The sequence below is a fragment of the Neofelis nebulosa genome, chromosome 9 (assembly GCF_028018385.1).
Source record: "Neofelis nebulosa isolate mNeoNeb1 chromosome 9, mNeoNeb1.pri, whole genome shotgun sequence".
Classification (NCBI taxonomy): Eukaryota; Metazoa; Chordata; class Mammalia; order Carnivora; family Felidae; genus Neofelis; species Neofelis nebulosa.
Window position 1 is genome coordinate 110,838,501 of NC_080790.1, and position 22,411 is coordinate 110,860,911.

A 22,411-nucleotide genomic window follows, 5' to 3' on the forward strand; every position below is an offset into this window, starting at 1 on the left:
GTACCTGCCGACAGGCTCCCTCCCTAGAGGAAAACTGGGGTTCACTCTTCCCAAATTTAGCAACACATTCCACCTCCCCTGGGATAGGGTAAATAAAGGGCAGCAGGAAGCTGGAAATGTGTCCCAAGGGATGGAACCATTTCAAGTGAGGCAAGCATATCACTCCCTCTCCAGCGGCCGCCACCTTTTTGTTCTGTTAAGACACTGGGCATGGGGTGCCTGGGTGGCTCAGTCGGTTGAGCGTCCGACTTCGGCTCAGGTCACCATCTCGCGGTCCGTGAGTTCGAGCCCCGCGTCGGGCTCTGTGCTAACCACCTGGAGCCTGTTTCGGATTCTGTGTCTCCCTCTCTCTCTCTCTGACCCTCCCCTGTTCATGCTCTGTCTCTCTCTGTCTCAAAAATAAACATTAAAAAAATTTTTTAATAAAAAAATAAAAATAAATTAAAATAAAAAAAAAAATTAAAAAGACACTGGGCTTAACCACTAAACCTTCAGTCAGGAGCAGGTGTGTAGTCTAATAGGGAAGCCCCACATCCACCTTCACGAGACTGTAACAACCACTTTTCTCTTGGGACTATGACAACTACTTCTTTGCCATGGGATTTTCCTGGGAACCCTGGTGCAGAATTTCTATTTTCCCCCATGGCGGTCTGAAATGTGTCAGAAGAGTACATGAATTAAACTCCAAGGTTATTCTGGACCCAGGGCCCCAAATTCATCCTCTGTTCTAATTTATGGCCCAAATTGTATCCAGGCATGTTGTCCACACCACTAATCAGAGTTCATGGATTCATTCATTTGACAAATAATGTAGTGAGCACCTGTTTTGTTCCAGGCTGTGTTCTAAGTGCTAAAGACGCAACCGTGAACAAAGATGAACAGCCTGCTCTAATGCAGTCGTATTCCAGCAAGGGGAATGGACAAGAAACAATCATCAATTATATCACACGTTTGACAGGGGAAAGCATCATAGGAAAAAGAAAAAATAGAGCAGGGACGTGGGATCAGGAATGCGGTGAGGTAGGGGAGTGTTGCAGTATAAAAGATAGTCAGGGTGTATACTGGAATTGAAATAAAATAAAATATATTTTAAAAGGTAGTCAGGCTGCTAGGTCTCTTCCTTCAGGAAGATTACATCGAGCAAGCACTTGAAGTGAGGAGTTAACAATGCAGATAATTAGAAAAATGCATCCTGTACATCAGACAGTCGTTGCAAAGGCCCTGCGGTATAAGTAGGTTAGACCTGTTCAGCGAGGAGCAGATTCTCTGGAGTGGAGTGACCAGAAGAAAGGGGAAATCAGAGAGATAATGCAGGGTCACATCCGAAGGGGTAGAAATGACCCCAAAGAGGAGGCGCTTGCAGGTGAGCGAAGATGATAGCTTGGACCGAGATGATTAGCAGTCGAGGAGAAGAGAAGAGGTTGAATCCTGGGTAAATTTTCAAGGTAAAACCAGTAGGATTTCTTGGCAGGCTGGGTGTGTGAAAGGAGAGTCAAGGACTCCATGGTCATCCTTGCACTGAGATTAAATGAAAATATTAAGATACGTGATGTTGGGGACACCAGGAATGGCAAAGTGAGGAGTGTGGCCCACACAAAAACAATTATTTAAGTGGCAAAAAATATTTTTAAAAAATATTTACAGGCTCTAGAATCATCTTAAGGGCATACAGCAAGTAGAGAAACACTCACTGAAGAAAATCTATGAAATCTCATTAAGGACAGCAGAGTGCGTGGTATCTGAGCCATGACCTGCTCCCTCCTCCTCCTCCCACTCTGTGTTATGGAAACTCTACTCTGTTCAGTGTGGCCAAGAAGACAAGGACTCCCTTTTCCCTCAGTTCCCAGGCCGGGGCTACAATTTCGCTCTGAGAAGGGCAAGGCTCCAGTGTTTCTCCAACCCTGTGTTGCAGAACCACTATTCTGTGTGGGTGTGGATGAGGGAACCCGCACCCAGTCCCTATTTGTATGGTGGAAGCTCTACTCCAGCCGACCCTGCCCCAGCTCATTCACCAGGTGGAGGTTCCATGCTGATAGGGAAAAGGCAAGAAGACAAGAAGCTACCATCCCTCCTGAGGTCTCGCAGAGCAAGAGTGTCACTCAACGTCCAGGAGAAAAGGGCCATTGTCCCCACTCCAGGTTCAGTGCAGATTCTTCCCAGGGGAAGAGACAGGCCAGAGGAGGAAGAGCTCCACAGTCCTGCCTGAGGGGATTGACTTTATTTGGAAGAGAATGGGGAGCATTCCCTGTTTAAGGGTGTTGTTGAAAACCAGGAGATCTTGGTGAAGGGAAATGGAGGGCGTGCTGGTAGCTCGTAATGCTGGTAACAGCCCGTGAAACGGTGAGTGACCAAAAGTTTAACAAAAAGAAACAGGGTAAAAAACAGCTAAGAAGAACGCTCCTGGGGTCCCAGTTGACCCTGGGGGTCAGGCAGGCTGTGCACATGTGGTGGTCTGTGTGTGGGAACAATCAAAGCGGGACGTGGGTCAGACCTGTAAGCATTCCCCAGGCCACACACAGAACAATCCTGTGCCTCCCAGGGCAGGAGTTTAAGCACAGCCCGTGACAAAACACTGGCTAAACACTGGCTTCCAGGGGGCTCCCTGGAAGCCAGGAGTCAAAAGAGAACCACACACATCCCTAGAAGTCTTGACAAATGCGTGCAAGCCAAGGCTCTACCCTTTCAGGAGTGATGCAGGAAGAACTTCCAGCTAGCCCCTGGCTGAAAGTGGACCCAAACCATAAATTCCCTGGACTGTGGTAGTAACCTTGAAGCTACACACACACACACACACACACACACACACACACAGTCTCGCTGGCTAAAGAAGCCTAAGCACAAACTTTGACCAGTAAGTAGCTTCTGTGGAGTCAAGGATGACCCCCTAGGTACCCAGAAAAACAAATCTGAGCAGGAACGTCAGAGGCTGCACACTGCAAGGGAAATAGACTTGACCAAATTAGTGGAGCCAAGTCACTAAACAAATAAACAAACATCAAGCAAACAACAACAACAATAACTCCAGAGGCGGAGGGGAATCAGTAGCCAGAGTTACTATAATATATTACCGAGATACCCTGAGGCTAAGTGACACTAACCAGTAATTTAAATCCACACTGAAAAATAAAGAGCGCCAGTAAAGGTAATCGTGGAGCCAAGCAATAAACGATGGCATAATGGCATATTTCTTCTCCTGTCTTTAATTGATACAAAGAGTGGTTGCGTAAAACAATATGTATATAATTGTATTACTGGCTCCACGAAGTATAGAAATGCAATGTATTTGACAGTATTGGGAACAAAGACATACTGAAGTAAAGAAATTAATCCAACCACATGGTAACTGGCATCCATAGGAATGAATGAAGAAGACTTGAAATGGAAAATAAGATTAAGTTACCAAACTGTACGTATATATTAGTTTTCCTCTCTTAGCTTCTATCAAAGACATTCAGTTATGTAAATTAATAATTATAGCAATGTGTTTCTGGGTTTGTAACATAGATAGAGGTGATATTGGGGACAATAACAAAATGAAAGGGGAAGGGCATGGAGTTATACAGCAGAAAAGTTTTGGAATTCATTGGAATTATGCTAGTAAAATCTGAAGAAAATTTGATAAGGAAGCTGTATATTGTAAGCCCTACAGCAACCGCTGTGATAATAACTTTAAAAATATAGTGGAACAGTCATTAAAGTAATTAAAATGCTATTCTAGAAAATATTCACTTAATACAGAAGACAGTGAAGGAGGAGCAGAGGGGGACGAAAGAGAATGAGGCGTAGAAAACAAAAAAGCTAAGTTGTAGGTGTAAATACAGCCATGTCAATAAAAACACCAAGTATAAGGGAATTAAATTATCCAAACAAAAGGAAGAGATTGTGGAAAAGAGCAAGATCCGACGGTGTACTGGCTCCATTTTATTTTCTTAATTGTCTTTGTTAACATTTTATACACATAACAAAATGTTATCATGTTAATGGTTTTTAAGTGTACAATTCAGTGGCATTAAGTACATGTAGATTATTGGGCAACCGTCCATCTCTAAAACATTTACATCATTTCAGACATAAACTCTAAACCTACTAAATAATAACTCTCCATTCCTCCCTCTCCCCAGCCCCTGGCAAACACCATTCTACTTTCTGGCTCTATGGATTGGTTACTCTAGGTAAGGTGGAATCATAACAGTATTTGTCCTTTGGTCTGGCTTATTTCACCAAGCATAGTATTTTCAAGGTTCATCCATGTTGCGACAGATATCAGAATCGCATTCCATTTTACAGCTAAATAATATTCCGTTCCTTTAGCGAGGGTGGTATTAGCTATTTACTTATTGATTACACTTTACTAAGGTATAATGGACAAATAAAATTGTATATATTTAAGGGGTACAACATGACCATCTGAATTACGTGTACTCTATGAAATTATTACCATAATCAGGTTCATTAACACATCCATCACCAACTAAAACATAGTTATGCTTTGTTTTTGTTTTGTATATATATAGGTGAGAATCCTTAAGATCTTCTCTCCTAGCAAATTTCAAGTACACGACACAATATTATTAACCATAGTCGTCATGCTGTGCATTAGATCCCCAGAGCTTATTCATCTTAGAACTGAAGGATTGTTCCTTTTGACCAGCATCTTCCTATCTCCTCCACCTCCTACCCCCTCGTAGCCACTGTTCTACTTTCTGTTTCTGAGTTCAATCTTTTTGTTGTTGTTTGAGATTTCACATATAAGTAAGATTATACGGTATTTATCTTTCTTTGTCACCACGGGGAAAGAATAGTCCTTTTAACAAATAGTATTGAGATCATTGGATTCCACGCGCAAAAGAACGTATTACGTAAAAATTAACTTGACCTAAATGTAAGAGCAGAAATTGTAAAAATCTGAGAAGAAATCATAGTTGCAAACTTCATGACCTTGGGTTGGTGATGATTTCTTAGGTATGACACCAAAAGCAGAAGCAATGACAGAAAAAAAATACATAAATTGGACATCACAATAAAATTTTCATGCTGCAAATAAATGTTTCACACACACACACACACACACACACACACACACACATGCCCTAGATGAAAAGATAATCCATGGAATGGGAAACAATATTAGCAAATCATATATCTAAAAAGAAACATACCAAGAATATATAAAGAACAGCTCAATACCAAACAGACAACCCAATTTAAAAATGGGTGGGGCACCTGGGTGACTGGCTCAGTCAGTTAAGTGTCTGACTTCAGCTCAGGTCACGATCTCACGGTCCATGAGTTGGAGCCCCACGTCAGGCTCTCTGCTGTTAGCACAAATCCTGCCTTGGATCCTCAATGTCCCTCTCTCTCTGCCCCTCCTCCACTAGCGCACATGCACTCTCTCTCTCTCAAAAATAAATATTTTTTAAAAAGAAAAGGAAAGATCTTCAACATCATTCGTTGTTAGGGAAATGCAAATCAAAACCACAACGAGAGAGCACTTCATACCCACTAGGACGGTTACAATCAAAAAGATGGGCAAAAACAAGTGTTGGCAAATATGTGGAGAATTTGGAACCCTTGTGTGTCATTGGTGGGAATTTTTTTTTTTTTAACGTTTATTCATTTTTGAGACAGAGAGAGACAGAGCATGAATGGGGGAGGGGCAGAGAGAGAGGGAGACACAGAATCGGAAGCAGGCTCCAGGCTCCGAGCCATCAGCCCAGAGCCCGACTCGGGGCTCGAACTCACGGACCGCGAGATCGTGACCTGAGCTGAAGTTGGACACTTAACCGACTGAGCCACCCAAGCGCCATGGTGGGAATTTTAAATGGTTCGGTCACTTTGGAACCAGTTTGTCCCTCACAGTAGTAAATACAGTGTTACCATATCCCCCAACAATCCCACTCCAGGCATAAAATCAGGAGAAATGATCTACACAAAAACTTGTACGTGAATGTTCACAGCAGCTTTATTCATAATAGTCAAAAAGTGGAAACAATCCAATGACTAATGAATAGACAGACAAAATAAGGCATATCCAAACAATGGAATGTTATTCAGCAATAAAAAAGAATGAGGTATACGATATACACTACAAAATGGATGAACTTTGAAAACATGCTAAGTGAAAGAAGCCAGTCACAAAATACCACGTATTGTATGATTGTATTTATTTAAAATGTCCAGAATAGGAAAATCTATTGAGCCAGAAAGTAAATTAGCAGTTGCCTTGGGCTGAGAGGAGGGTGTGGGGGAATGGACAGTGACTGCTAACAGGCATGGACTTTCTTTGAGAAGTGATCAATACTATTCACACTTAGGGCACCTGGCTGGTTTAGTCAGTTAAGCATCCGACTTTGGCTCAGGTCATGATCTCATGGTTCATGGGTTCGAGCCCCACGTCGGGCTTGGTGCTGACAGCTCAGAGCCTGGAGCCTGCTTCAGATTCTGTGTCTCCCTCTCTCTCTGCCCCTGCCCCGTTTGCACTCTGTCTTTCTTTCTCTCAAAAATAAATAAACATTAAAATTTTTTTTAAATAAACTTACATTGTGTTGATGGTTGCACAACCCTGTGAATGTATTAAAATTCACTGAATTATATATTTTAAATGGATGATATCTATAGTAGTACATGTATTATATCCCATTAAAGATGCCTTTAAATATCCATACAAAGATGTTCCAATAATTAAATGCATTGACATTGCAATAGTAAAATGCTAACAGGGGCACCTGGGTGGTTCAGTCAGTTAAGCATCTGACTTGGGCTCAGGTCACGATCTCACGGTTCATGGGTTCGAGCCCACGTCGGGCTCTTCACTGACAGTGTGGAGCCTGCTTGGGATTCTCTCTCTTTCCCTCTCTCTCTGCCCCTCCCCCACGCATGCTTTCTCTCTCTCAAAAATAAATAAACTTAAAAACATAAAATAATCACATAAAGTGCTAACATATAGTGATGCTTGAAATTTGAAAATATTTCTTCAAATATTAATTATATCCAGCCCTGCCCCTTACCTGAATTCCAGCCCATGTTTCCTACGGCCTGTAGTCCCCCGCCTGGATTTCCTGTTGGCCCCTCATGCTCAGATTCGGTCCTCCTCTTAGGGGCCCCTCACTGATATAGCATTGCCATTTCTGCAGGCTTCTAGACTGAAAAGCTCAGTACCCACTTTTGACTCCTACATCTCCCTCGTTCATAAGTTCAGGTGATTTCACTTCTGCCCAAGGTCACCCACTCGCTACCTCCCCTCCATGCTGGCGGCTGCTGCCGTAGTTCAGTCCCTTAGTTTTGCTCCTGCATCAGGGATGATCTGTCACTTCTCCCACCATCCCGCACCAATCAATGCCAGGCTAACACCCCCAGGAAGAACACAGCCACATCACACCAAACCTCAGTGGCTCTCAGTGGCTTCCTGTGCTTATTGAATAAAGTCCAAATTCCTTCTTCTGGAAATTCATGACTTTCTAGGTGCCTTTTCCCCCTATTTTCATCTGTCCCTGACGATTCCCTTCACAAATACTTTATATCAAAAGCCATCTGCCATCCCCTTTGAGCATCACTAAACCTCTCCTTTGCCTTTGCCATGCTGTTACATATCCCATCTCCTTGTCCACGAACGTCCAGATGCCTGGTGAGGCTCCTCCAAGAAGCTCTTCCCAAGCTGGTGACAGCACCTCCTTCTTGTAAACGGTCCTCACATTCTATCATGTACCAGTCATGCTGCAGACAACCGTTCATCAGATATTGTAACCCTCTAGGTGCATCCCATCTTGTACTGCTATTTCTAAGCTCATTCATCCATCTCTTCTTTTCCTTCAATATTACAACCAGTCTTTGCATGGGATTCTTCAGGGCCTAATTTGTGCTCGGAGCTTCCAGCACAGGGTCAGGCACTTAGTAGGTACTCAGTAACCATTCATGAACACAAAGCAGAGAGAAAAAAACAGAAATACTTCCTGGCTTTACAGAACTTACACTCTCATGTGGAAGCCAAACATAAATTATGTTGACACAAGACAGGAGGAGGAAAGTATACGATAAATGTGTCCCTCAGTGTTATCGAGCACAAAGGTGACATTTAACACAACTGAGAGGAACAAGAAGGGGCTACTGACTGGGGCGGGATTCTAAGGGATGGATTTAGGATGAAGAGCATTGCAGATTAAGGGAATAGAATCAACACGTACCCAAGTAGAAAAGTGTCAAACACATTTGCAAGAGGTGAACTGTGGGATACGACTGATGAGTAGGGTGTATGCTCAGTTGGAAGGGGAAAGGGTTCTGTAGCCGGAGACGAGCCTTGAAAATTGTGTTGGAGACAGATCACAGAGAGTGTAGGACTCCAGGCTACCGAATTTGGACATTATTCCGCAGGCAGTGAGCAGCCCTAAAGATATTCAGTTGAGCAATGATAGAGCTCAGGGGTTAAAGGAGACCGAAACGCCTTCCTATAAAGCAAACTGTGTCTCCATGAATAATCAGCTGCTGATTTACCTGATTTGTAAATCTGGCTGTTCAGATTTGAAAAATGCCCCTTGCAAAATGGGGGCAGATGGTGATTAATTTTTAAAGGGACAGCAAAGAGTATAGCTCCCTTCTTTAAAAAAAAAAAAAAAAAATTGTTACAACCTCTATTTTCCTAAAGTATGCATAAGTTAACCAAAGACTCCAGGGTAAGTTTCTGTTTGGATAATGTTTATTTTGGTACCTTGAAAGCTTGGCAGTTGTTTAGAAATTCAATTACCACTCGCCTTTAAACAAAACCACCCTTGGGAATGGTGGGTTTGAGCTGATCTCAATATATTAACTTGACATTATGAGGCGGTTACGCTGCAGGTTCAGAGGGTTGATTAAATCTTAAAATGAGCACAGAACAGGCGCCGAAAGCACACACTTTGTTTAATTGGCTCTTTCAACAGACGAGACAAAGGGGGAAAGAAACAGCAACATCAATGGAGGCTATTTTTATTATTGTTTAAAAGGAGCCCTCCTCTGTGTCAGATGGGAAACCTAGCATCAACTCTCGCGGCTTTTCTTCGAGACTGCGGATACAAGAAAAGTGCAAATTGACAGGGCTAGAAGGAAACTGAGGCTCCGAGCCACATGTAAGCCAGCTGAGAGGAAGAAAGGAATGTTAAATACGGACACGGTCGATCAAAACTTTAATGTGCTCTAGCAATTAATCATTGTATATGCATATACACATATACATCTTTTTGAACTTGATTCTTAGCCAAAAGGCCAAGAAGCGATACGTACGCATTTTTTAAACCGAATCCAACAGTTTTAACCCACGGCAGAGACATTTAGATATTTATTGTTCACTGATAATAATCAAATGGTTCTTCCTCATTTCCCAGCCTCCCTGTTGGTTAGATGGAGGCCAGGTGACTGGTTCTGGCAAAGGCGCTGAGAGCAGAAATGAGGTGATATCACTAGTGAGCTGAAGCATTCAGGAGCCCGTGTCCTCCCTCCATGCCTTCTCTTCTCTTGTTACAGGGGTCCTGGAGGTCCTGGGTTCCCGGTGAGTCAGCTCAGTGATGGTAGAGTGTCTGTCAACCTGGATTCCTGAGCAAGAAATAAGGTTTAGTTATGTCAAGCCACTGAGATATTAGGGTTTCTTTGTACCACAGCACAGCCTCGCCTATTCTGACTAGCCCATCCCCAGCAGCCATCCTTTCTGTTATCGTGCTGCATCCCCTAATTTCTGGCTGGACACGTGGCTACCCAAAATGAAGACTATATTTTTCAACGTCCCTAAGTGGCTGAGAGAAGCAAGACGTTTAAAATCCAGCCAATGGAACGTAAATGGCAGTATGGTCTCTTCCTTAAGAAGCAGCAATAATATCCCTTTTTCTCTTCTTCTTTGGCCTACTCTTTATCGTGCTGCCCGGAGTGTAAATGCTGCCATCTTGGACAAGAGGTCAAGGCCACAAGAGGCGCAACAACAGTAGAAGAAGCCAGAGTCCCCGAGAGCATGGAGCACCACACCGATTGCAGACAGCTTCGCCATATTTTTATGTGAATGAGAAATAAATTTATACTTTCTTCATGCCATTGTTGTTTCCAGAATCTTCCATATATTTAGATGTTTGGCTATGTCACCAAATTATCTGTCTTTCTCACTTCTTCTACAGATGTCGTGGAAATAAGTGGCCAGAAGAGAAGGCCAGAGGGGTGCCTGGGTGGCTCAGTCGGTTGAGCGTCCGACTTCGGCTCAGGTCATGATCTCACAGCTCGTGAGTTCCAGCCCCGCGTCGGGCTCTGTGCCGACAGCTCGGAGCCTGGAGCCTACATCGGATTCAGTGTCTCCTTCTCTCTCTGCCCCTAACCCACTCGCATTCTGTCTCTGTCTCTCTTAAAAATAAATAAACATTAAAAAAAAATTTGTTTAAAAATTAAAAAAAAAAGAAGAGAAGGCAAGAATCAGCACTAGGGCTGCCCAGTAGAGTGGATATTTTAGATCACTCAGGTTACCTAGGACAGCTTTACAACTCTTCAAGAAAAAAAGATCCTGGAAAAAGTAGAGGACATGTGACGACATAGGTACAGTTAGTAATATTACCTTACCTAGGAGGTAGAGGCCATAACTGTTCATAACAACTTAAGAGTCCATTTCTTTTCTTTTTCTTGACTCTGAGGTAAACTCTTGGCAAGAGAAAAGTCACTTCCTGTCTCTGACTTGACTTTCTTTTTTTTTTATTTTTAGGTTTCCCACTTGAGATTTCTCTCCCCATTCTGAGTAAAACTCATTGCTACTTATTTGCTGAGCGTTCGCCCATTTCTTATTTTTTCCCTTCATGATATGGTCCCTTCCACATCCTGAAGTCTCAGTGGGTGTGAACTTTCCTTATTCTTCCTGTCCATTTCACTCCCATAATTTATGGTTTGCTACCGAGAGCCCTGTTCTGCTATGGAACAGAATAATTCCCATACCCGATAAGTGTCACTAGAAGGAAAGCTCCACCGAGGCAGGGATTTTTATCCGTGTGTCTCTAGTGCCTTGAAAAGTACCTTGCATATAATAGGAATTCTATAAATACTCGCTGAATTTAACATCGAACAGTCTTCTCTGCTTCCCTCACTACCACTCCACTATTTCCTTCTGCGTTATATCAGCTTATGTGTATTCAATGCACAGAAATATCCTGAGTGACCAACGGCCAGAGTCTAAAAATATATAAATATCGAACTTAAATACACGAATAGGCATCTTTTTTTAGCATAAACTTGTATAACAGAATTTTAAGCAACGGATAAATTAAAGCGTGAGTTTATTGTAAGCCATACTGCGTTGAGAATACATTTCTGGGTGTACGAGTTCTACCTAGAATCGTGCTGTGATAAAAACCATCTTCCAAATTCAGTGGCATACAGCAAAAAACACTGAATTCTCATGCTCCCACGGCTGCAAGGTGGCTAATTTAAGGCTGGCTCAGCCGGGCTTGGTTCCAAGTTCCAGGCCAGGTCCAGATAAGCCCTACGTGTCTCCATATTTTCCACGCGAGGAGGTTACCCAGGGAATGCTCTTCCCACGACAAAAGGCACTGAGCACAAAAGGTAACTCCAACTGCGCAGGCACTCTGCTTGTGACCTATCTGCTAACATCCCATTGGCCCAAACAAGTCACATGATCATACTCAGCGTCAAGGGGTCAGGGAGTAACTCTGACCACTGTGAAGCTCTAGCAAAGGTATGAAGGCATACAGAAAGTGGAGAATTGAGATCAGTGATTCACTCTGTCACACCAGGTTTGAAAAATCTCCAACGTGAAATCGGGCTATTTTCTGATAGAAATGCATCTCTATTAAACACTGCGAACTGACACAAGAAAGGAAAGTGGAGAATGAAATCCCCGGGGTCCCTAATTCTGGAAAACAGTCTTCTGTTTCTTTCTTTCTTTCTTTCTTTCTTCTTTCTTTCTTTCTTTCTTTCTTTCTTTCTTTCTTTCTTTCTCTTTCTTTCCTTCCTTCCTTCCTTCCTCCCTCCCTTCTTTCTTTCTTTCTTTCTTTCTTTCTTTCTTTCTTTCTTTCCTTCCTTCTTTCTTTCTTTCTTTCTTTCTTTCTTTCTTTCTTTCTTTCCTTATTTCTTTAATGTTTGTTTGTTTTTGAGAGAGAGAGCACGATGCGTGGGGAGTGGGGGGAGCAGGGAGAGAAAGGGAGGTGCAGAATCTGAAGCAGGCTCCAGGCTCTGAGCTGTCCGCACAGAGCCCGACCTGGGGCTTGAATCCAAGGAATGGGGAGATCATGACCTGAATCTAAGTCAGATGCTTAACCAACTGAGCCACGCAGGTGCCCCAACATTCTTCTGTTTCTGAACGAACCACACATGCTGGGGAAAGGTGGTGAAGGTGTATTCTGGATTCACACCTTCTCCCGAGCTTATCGTGTTCCATCCTTGTCTAAAGCTTTTGACTCTTCCCCGGGGGAAACCCTCGCTGGAGAAGTGAAATCAAGAAATTTTATTTACTACCTTTAACCTCATTGGGATGATGGTTCCTTATCTGATTAAAAAGAAAGTACCTTGAATGCTAGAGAGGATTGCAGAGTTAATGGAGGGTAGGCAATATCAGAGACCGACCAGATTCCCATCAACAGTATGGGTCCTTTGACATCTGACACATCAATGGCTTCCCAGCCTTGTTGACTGTTGCCTCCCTACTGTGGTCACTCTAGGGACCCTTGACCCGGGGTCCTCAGACTGGACAGAATTTGGGGGACTCCTGAACTGGGGTGGAAAAAAAGTTAACTAATGTGTAGCTAAACTAATGTTTAATTAGTGTAATAGCATTTAGCACTTCCCTCAATTGTGAATATAGGTAACAACCCATAATAGTATCAGCAATGCCTGTGCCTTTATCACCAAATCACACATTGTTTTCTTATCACATGATGCTTGTACATATCTTTTGTAGATATCTTTAGAGATGTGTGTGTTTAGCACGACTTAAAAATGCAATAATTGGGGGAGTTCCGGAAGATGGTGGCGTAGGAGGACGCTGGGCTCACCGCGCGTCCTGCTGATCACTTAGATTCCACCTACACCTGCCTAAAGAACCCAGAAAACTGCCAGAGGATTAGCAGAACGGAGTCTCCGGAGCCAAGCGCAGACGAGAGGCCCACGGAAGAGGGTAGGAAGGGCGGCGAGGCGGTGCGCGCTCCACGGACTGGCGGGAGGGAGCCGGGGCGGAGGGGCGGCTCACCGGCCAAGCAGAGCCCCCCAGTCGGGCTGGCAAAAGCGGAGGGGCCGGACGGACTGTGTTCCGACAGCAAGCGTGACTTAGAGTCTGGGAGGTCATAAGTTAACAGCTCTGCTCAGAAAGCAGGAAGGCTGGAGGACAAAGGGAGGGAGAGCTGCTGAGCCCCCGGACGGCAGAGCTCAGCTTGGCGGGGAACAAAGGCGCTCGCCAGCGCCATCTCCCCCGCCCATCCCCCAGCCAAAATCCCAAAGAGAACCAGTTCCTGCCAGGGAACTTGCTCGCTCCGCGCAAACACCCAACTCTGTGCTTCTGCGGAGCCAAACCTCCGGCAGCGGATCTGACTCCCTCCCGCTGCCACAGGGCCCCTCCTGAAGTGGATCACCTAAGGAGAAGCGAGCTAAGCCTGCCCCTCCCGCCCCCATGCACCTTGCCTACCCACCCCAGCTAATACGCCAGCTCCCCAGCACCACAAGCCTGGCAGTGTGCAAGTAGACCAGACGGGCCACACCACCCCACAGTGAATCCCGCCCCTAGAAGAGGGGAAGAGAAGGCACACACCAGTCTGACTGTGGCCCCAGCGGTGGGCTGGGGGCAGACATCAGGTCGGACTGCGGCCCCACCCACCAACTCCAGTTATACACCACAGCACGGGGGAAGTGCCCTGCAGGTCCTCACCGCTCCAGGGACTATCCAAAATGACCAAACGGAAGAATTCCCCTCAGAAGAATCTCCAGGAAATAACAACAGCTAATGAACTGATCAAAAAGGATTTAAATAATATAACAGAAAGTGAATTTAGAATAATAGTCATAAAATTAATCGCTGGGCTTGAAAACAGTATACAGGACAGCAGAGAATCTCTTGCGACAGAGATCAAGGGACTAAGGAACAGTCACGAGGAGCTGAAAAACGCTTTAAACGAAATGCAAAACAAAATGGAAACCACGACGGCTCGGATTGAAGAGGCAGAGGAGAGAATAGGTGAACTAGAAGATAAAGTTATGGAGAAGGAGGAAGCTGAAAGAAAGAGAGATAAAAAAATCCAGGAGTATGAGGGGAAAATTAGAGAACTAAGTGATACACTAAAAAGAAATAATATACGCATAATTGGTATCCCAGAGGAGGAAGAGAGAGGGAAAGGTGCTGAAGGGGTACTTGAAGAAATTATAGCTGAGAACTTCCCTGAACTGGGGAAGGAAAAAGGCATTGAAATCCAAGAGGCACAGAGAACTCCCTTCAGACGTAACTTGAATCGATCTTCTGCACGACATATCATAGTGAAACTGGCAAAATGCAAGGATAAAGAGAAAATTCTGAAAGCAGCAAGGGATAAACGTGCCCTCACATATAAAGGGAGACCTATAAGACTCGTGACTGATCTCTCCTTTGAAACTTGGCAGGCCAGAAAGGCTTGGCACGATATCTTCAGTGTGCTAAACAGAAAAAATATGCAGCCGAGAATCCTTTATCCAGCAAGTCTGTCATTTAGAATAGAAGGAGAGATAAAGGTCTTCCCAAACAAACAAAAACTGAAGGAATTTGTCACCACGAAACCAGCCCTACAAGAGATCCTAAGGGGGATCCTGTGAGACAAAGTACCAGAGACATCACTACAAGCATAAAACATACAGACATCACAATGACTCTAAACCCGTATCTTTCTATAATAACACTGAATGTAAATGGATTAAATGCGCCAACCAAAAGACATAGGGTATCAGAATGGATAAAAAAACAAGACCCATCTATTTGCTGTCTACAAGAGACTCATTTGAGATCTGAGGACACCTTTAGATTGAGAGTGAGGGGATGGAGAACTATTTATCATGCTACTGGAAGCCAAAAGAAAGCTGGAGTAGCCATACTTATATCAGACAAACTAGACTTTAAATTAAAGGCTGTAACAAGAGATGAAGAAGGGCATTATATAATAATTACAGGGTCTATCCATCAGGAAGAGGTAACAATTATAAATGTCTATGCGCCAAATACTGGAGCCCCCAGATATATAAAACAGTTACTTATAAACATAAGCAACCTTATTGATAAGAATGTGGTCATTGCAGGGGACTTTAACACACCACTTACAGAAATGGATAGATCATCTAGACACACAGTCAATAAAGAAACAAGGGCCCTGAATGATACATTGGATCAGATGGACTTGACAGATATATTTAGAACTCTGCATCCCAAAGCAACAGAATATACTTTCTTCTCGAGTGCACATGGAACATTCTCCAAGATAGATCATATACTGGGTCACAAAACAGCCCTTCATAAGTTTACAGGAATTGAAATTATACCATGCATACTTTCAGACCACAATGCTATGAAGCTTGAAATCAACCACAGGAAAAAGTCTGGAAAACCTCCAAAAGCGTGGAGGTTAAAGAACACCCTACTAACGAATGAGTGGGTCAACCAGGCAATTAGAGAAGAAATTAAAAAATATATGGAAACAAACGAAAATGAAAATACAACAATCCAAATGCTTTGGGACGCAGCGAAGGCAGTCCTGAGAGGAAAATACATTGCAATCCAGGCCTATCTCAAGAAACAAGAAAAATCCCAAATACAAAATCTAACAGCACACCTAAAGGAAACAGAAGCAAAACAGCAAAGGCAGCCTAAACCCAGCAGAAGAAGAGAAATCATAAAGATCAGAGCAGAAATAAACAATATAGAATCTAAAAAAACTGTAGAGCAGATCAACGAAACCAAGAGTTGGTTTTTTGAAAAAATAAACAAAATTGACAAACCTCTAGCCAGGCTTCTCAAAAAGAAAAGGGAGATGACCCAAATAGATAAAATCATGAATGAAAATGGAATGATTACAACCAATCCCTCAGAGATACAAACAATTATCAGGGAATACTATGAAAAAATTATATGCCAACAAATTGGACAACCTTGAAGAAATGGACAAATTCCTAAACACCCACACTCTTCCAAAACTCAATCAGGAGGAAATAGAAAGCTTGAACAGACCCATAACCAGCGAAGAAATTGAATCGGTTATCAAAAATCTCCCAACAAATAAGAGTCCAGGACCAGATGGCTTCCCAGGGGAGTTCTACCAGACGTTTAAAGCAGAGATAATACCTATCCTTCTCAAGCTATTCCAAGAAATAGAAAGGGAAGGAAAACTTCCAGACTCATTCTATGAAGCCAGTATTACTTTGATTCCTAAACCAGACAGAGACCCAGTAAAAAAAGAGAACTACAGGCCAATATCCCTGATGAATATGGATGCAAAAATTCTCAATAAGATACTAGCAAATCGAATTCAACAGCATATAAAAGGAATTATTCACCATGATCAAGTGGGATTCATTCCTGGGATGCAGGGCTGGTTCAACATTCGCAAATCGATCAACGTGATACATCACATTAACAAAAAAAAAGAGAAGAACCATATGATCCTGTCAATCGATGCAGAAAAGGCCTTTGACAAAATCCAGCACCCTTTCTTAATAAAAACCCTTGAGAAAGTCGGGATAGAAGGAACATACTTAAAGATCATAAAAGCCATTTATGAAAAGCCCACAGCTAACATCATCCTCAATGGGGAAAAACTGAGAGCTTTTTCCCTGAGATCAGGAACACGACAGGGATGCCCACTCTCACCGCTGCTGTTTAATATAGTGCTGGAAGTTCTAGCATCAGCAATCAGACAACAAAAGGAAATCAAAGGCATCCAAATTGGCAAAGATGAAGTCAAGCTTTCGCTTTTTGCAGATGACATGATATTATACATGGAAAATCCGATAGACTCCACCAAAAGTCTGCTAGAACTGATACATGAATTCAGCAAAGTTGCCGGATACAAAATCAATGTACAGAAATCAGTTGCATTCTTATACACGAACAATGAAGCAACAGAAAGACAAATAAAGAAACTGATCCCATTCACAATTGCACCAAGAAGCATAAAATACCTAGGAATAAATCTAACCAAAGATGTAAAAGATCTGTATGCTGAAAACTATAGAAAGCTTATGCAGGTAATTGAAGAAGATATAAAGAAATGGAAAGACATTCCCTGCTCATGGATTGGAAGAATAAATATTGTCAAAATGTCAATACTACCCAAAGCTATCTACACATTCAATGCAATCCCAATCAAAATTGCACCAGCATTCTTCTTGAAACTAGAACAAGCAATCCTAAAATTCATATGGAACCACAAAAGGCCCCGAATAGCCAAAGTAATTTTGAAGAAGAAGACCAAAGCAGGAGGCATCACAATCCCAGACTTTAGCCTCTACTACAAAGCTGTCATCATCAAGACAGCATGGTATTGGCATAAAAACAGACACATAGACCAATGGAATCGAATAGAAACCCCAGAACTAGACCCACAAACGTATGGCCAACTCATTTTTGACAAAGCAGGAAAGAACATCCAATGGAAAAAAGACAGTCTCTTTAACAAATGGTGCTGGGAGAACTGGACAGCAACATGCAGAAGGTTGAAACTAGACCACTTTCTCACACCATTCACAAAAATAAACTCAAAATGGATAAAGGACCTGAATGTGAGACAGGAAACCATCAAAACCTTAGAGGAGAAAGCAGGAAAAGACCTCTCTGACCTCAGCCGTAGCAATCTCTTACTCGGCACATCCCCAAAGGCAAGGGAATTAAAAGCAAAAGTGAATTACTGGGACCTTATGAAGATAAAAAGCTTCTGCACAGCAAAGGAAACAACCAACAAAACTAAAAGGCAACCAACGGAATGGGAAAAGATATTTGCAAATGACACATCGGACAAAGGGCTAGTATCCAAAATCTATAAAGAGCTCATCAAACTCCACACCCGAAAAACAAATAACCCAGTGAAGAAATGGGCAGAAAACATGAATAGACACTTCTCTAAAGAAGACATCCGGATGGCCAACAGGCACATGAAAAGATGTTCAACGTCGCTCCTCATCAGGGAAATACAAATCAAAACCACACTCAGATACCACCTCACGCCAGTCAGAGTGGCCAAAATGAAGAAATCAGGAGACTATAGATGCTGGAGAGGATGTGGAGAGACGGGAACCCTCTTGCACTGTTGGTGGGAATGCAAATTGGTGCAGCCGCTCTGGAAAGCAGTGTGGAGGTTCCTCAGAAAATTAAAAATAGACCTACCCTATGACCCAGCAATAGCACTGCTAGGAATTTATCCAAGGGATACAGGAGTACTGATGCATAGGGGCACTTGTACCCCAATGTTTATAGCAGCACTCTCAACAATAGCCAAATTATGGAAAGAGCCTAAATGTCCATCAACTGATGAATGGATAAAGAAATTGTGGTTTATATACACAATGGAATACTACGTGGCAATGAGAAAAAATGAAATATGGCCTTTTGTAGCAACGTGGATGGAACTGGAGAGTGTGATGCTAAGTGAAATAAGCCATACAGAGAAAGACAGATACCATATGGTTTCACTCTTATGTGGATCCTGAGAAACGTAACAGAAACCCATGGGGGAGGGGAAGGGAAAAAAAAAAAAAAAGAGGTTAGAGTGGGAGAGAGCCAAAGCATAAGAGACTGTTAAAAACTGAGAACAAACTGAGGGTTGATGGGGGGTGGGAGGGAGGGCAGGGTGGGTGATGGGTATTGAGGAGGGCACCTTTTGGGATGAGCACTGGGTGTTGTATGGAAACCAATTTGACAGTAAATTTCATATATTAAAAAATAAATTAAAAAGAAAAAAAAATGCAATAATTATTAAATCCATTGCTAGATATGGTTCTGTAATGTGTTCTACTACATTAGAAACATGTTTTGCTAATACTTTGAGAACTGTATTTGTAATCTAAGTATTTTGTGTCATGAATGTAAAGACATTGTGCTGAAATAAGTCCATTGGCTTCACCAGTCTGCCATTGAACAAGTAAGATTAAGAATTTCTCCCACAGGTGAGGTCGCTAGACCCTCAGGAGATGCATTGTGGGTTCACCATGTGCTTGTATGCAACAGCAGGTGCTGTGCCCCAAAATACCTTGGACATATGGTTTCAGTTCATTCCCTTTTATCCATATTTCAAACCCTTTCCCTTTTCATTGCTGTGACTGTCCTCTGCAGAAACTATCCCAACCCCACTCCAGTTTCTTCTTATGGTTTCTAGAAAATCTGTAAAAATCTCTTTTTTTTTATCATTCTTTTATCATATCTTAGTCTCCAACTACAAGGAATGGTCAAGATGGGTTTAACTTAGCAATATCTCCATATTTAATGTTAAAAATTTCCTCCTGATCGTGTTACATCTCTTGAGCTGTCACCAGGGAAGGGAAGTTCACCCCACTCCCTTGTCTGCCAGTTCTTACCTAAGGAACTATCGCCTGATACTGACACGAAGTCTTCTCTCCATTAAGGATGGTTCTGCCTTCTTCCCCAGATCCACTTTGAGACAGCTTCATACCCTCTCCACAGAGTCTTTTCTCTTTTGTACCAAGCAGCCACTGACTCTTCAAATATGGCAAAGGCCTGCTTGATCTCCAGACCTCGCCTCACCCTTGTCCCCTCTGCATGCCACTGTCGATGTATGGAGCCCAGATGGGAGAGTGATGCATTACACATCTTCCACGTGCCACCCAACTCAAGACTTTGCTCATTTCACTGTGGATACATCATGTCTGTCTGGGCGATCAAAGATGAGTTTGTTTTATTGATGCTTTGTAGATGACCAGTAGGGATGATCCAGTCAACCAACCATTTATTGATTCACTTCACATTCAAGATCTTGTACAGAATGACCCTATCAAGCCATATATATATATATATATAAAATATATATATAATATATAATATTATATATATATATATATATATATATATATATATATATATATATCCTGCTATGGACTGAATGTTTATGTATCCTCCTCCCCAAATTTCATATGTTAAAATCTTAACCCCAAGATAATGATATTAGAGATGCGGCCCTTGGGAGGTGATTAGGTTCTAAAAGTGGAGTCCAAATGAATAGATTAGTGCCCTTATGAGAGGCCCCAGATTCGAGCCCTGTGTCAGGCTCTGTACTGATAGCTCAGAGCCTGGATCCTGCTTCAGATTCTATGTCTCCTTCTCTCTGCCCCTCCCCCACTTGCATTCTGTCTCTCTCTGTCTCTCAAATGTGAATAAATGTTTAAAAAAATTTTTTTAATAATAATAATAAGAGACCCAAGAAAGATCCCTCACTCCCTTCCACCATGTGAGGACATGATGGGATGTCAGCAGTCACAACCCATAAGAGGGCCTTCACCAGAGCCCTACCGTGTTAGCACCCCAATCTTGGACTTCCAGCCTCCAGAACTATGAGAAGCAAATTTCTGTTGTTTATAAGCTTCCCAGGCTGTGGTATTTTGTTAGAGAAGTCTGAAAAAACTAAGATACCACCTGTAATGGACATTATGATGTAACACCAGATTCCCCATCAGAACTCATTGTCCCATCTGCTGAGAGTGCTTCTGGCTGATTTCCCTGAGCTGTTATCTCTTCCTGGAAACTACCCTTGGCTGGAGATAGCTACCTCACCCAACAGGATAGTCACATCCAATGACTGGTCATTGGGGGATATAGAGGTTCAGAACTCTCTTTGTGACATTAGAGAACTGTGAAGAGCCATTTCAGCCTCAGAGCACTGCGTAGGTCAGCTGAGGCCTTTGTTGAGACTGCACTGCAGCCCAGCTTCTCCCAGTACCTGATCCTGCTTCCTTCCCATTCACAGAGTTTGATCCCCAGAGCTCCAACAGCTCCACATGCTAAAACCTATCTCAGAGTCCACTTCTGGGGGACCCAACCCGCAGCACTCCCTCACCCCATTCCAGGGCCCTAACCCCACCAGACCTTAAATATACCACTCAGATGTCCTGTTTATTGCCATATCCCCAGTACCCTCTACAAGGCTTGGCACAGAGGAGGAATTTAATAAATGTTTAATAAATTGAATTTAATCTGCAAATTTGACCAGCCTGCCAGAAGTACCCTCCTCTAAGTCTTCTCTAGTAAGAATCTTGGCAGTCTATAAGCTATTTGCCAGTGGGTCAAAATAAACAGCTTGCTACTTAGCCATCTAGAGGTGCTCTCTGAGAGCAGTTAAGGGTCCTGGCAGGTGTCTCAGGCCATACAGCCAAACACCAGAAGGCCAGTGCCAAGAGCCTACTTCCCTGGGGTCCCTGTCATCCCAGGTCCCAGGCCTCAGTGAGACCAGCTTATAATAGACAAGTGGGCACCCAGCCCAAAGCACTGCTCTTGTCCTTCACAGAGGGACTTCTCTCTGAGGCTGATGCTTAACCTTTAATCTTGTTTTGCTTTATCATTGTATCTTCTGGTTTTTAACCACATTATTTTTGAGCCATATGAATTTGTTATATTGCTGTAAGTTTCACAGGATCAAATATTGGGTATTTCATATACTCGACCTGAGTGTTATCCAGCTTAATTTTTTATTATAAACATTTATTCTTATTGTATCTAATTTGTCCTAAAACTTGCTTTTTTGTATATTAATTTATACCTTTTTTTACATCTTACCACTTTGTTCTTTCATTCTTTTTATTTTAGCTTGATTTGTCATTTTGTTCATTAGCATGTCCTTTTAAATTGGCTTCAGATTAACAAAGCCATCTTCCGTCACCACCACAGTCAAAGAGCTGAGTTCTTACGAGATTCTCCTTACAGCCCTTGAGGACTACTGGGAATGTCACAATTGGTCTCTCCTTTAGGAGAAGACTGTCTTCCTCCTATCTACCCATGCCAAGTACCACAAATAAGAAAAAATAAGGGGCACCTGGGTGGCCCAGTCGGTTAAACGTCCAACTTCAGCTCAGGTCGTGATCTCGCAGCTTGTGAGTTTGAGCCCCACATCTGTGCTGTCAGCACAGAGCCTGCTTTGGATCCTGTCCCCCTCTCTCTCTGCCCCTCCCCCTCTCCCTCATGCACACTCACATGCTCTCTCTCTCTCTCTCTCAAAACTAAATAAGCTTTTAAAAAAAGAAAGAAAAGATAAAATATTAATCCATGTGCTTGGTGCTTACTTTAGGGCACTGGTTCTCAACCCTAGCCCTACATCAGAGCCCCCTGAATTTTTTAAAATTCCAGTGCTATTGACATACAGTGGGTTATACTTTTCAGGTGTACAATATAATGATTCAACAATTCCATATATTACTTAGTGCTCATCAAGGTAAGTGTACCGTGATCCGCTTTACCTAT

The 22,411-nt window shown here is 42.8% G+C and overlaps 1 long non-coding RNA gene across 1 annotated transcript in view; it reads right to left on the reverse strand.

Moving 5' to 3' along the window:
* Window positions 1-9,294: 9,294 nt before the first annotated feature.
* Window positions 9,295-22,411, reverse strand: part of LOC131485471 (uncharacterized) — an 85,790-nt gene continuing 72,673 nt past the window's right edge. Inside the window, exon 5 of the long non-coding RNA XR_009248862.1 lies at window positions 9,295-9,561. This is a non-coding gene — a long non-coding RNA (uncharacterized LOC131485471). The remainder of the gene's footprint in view (window positions 9,562-22,411) is intronic.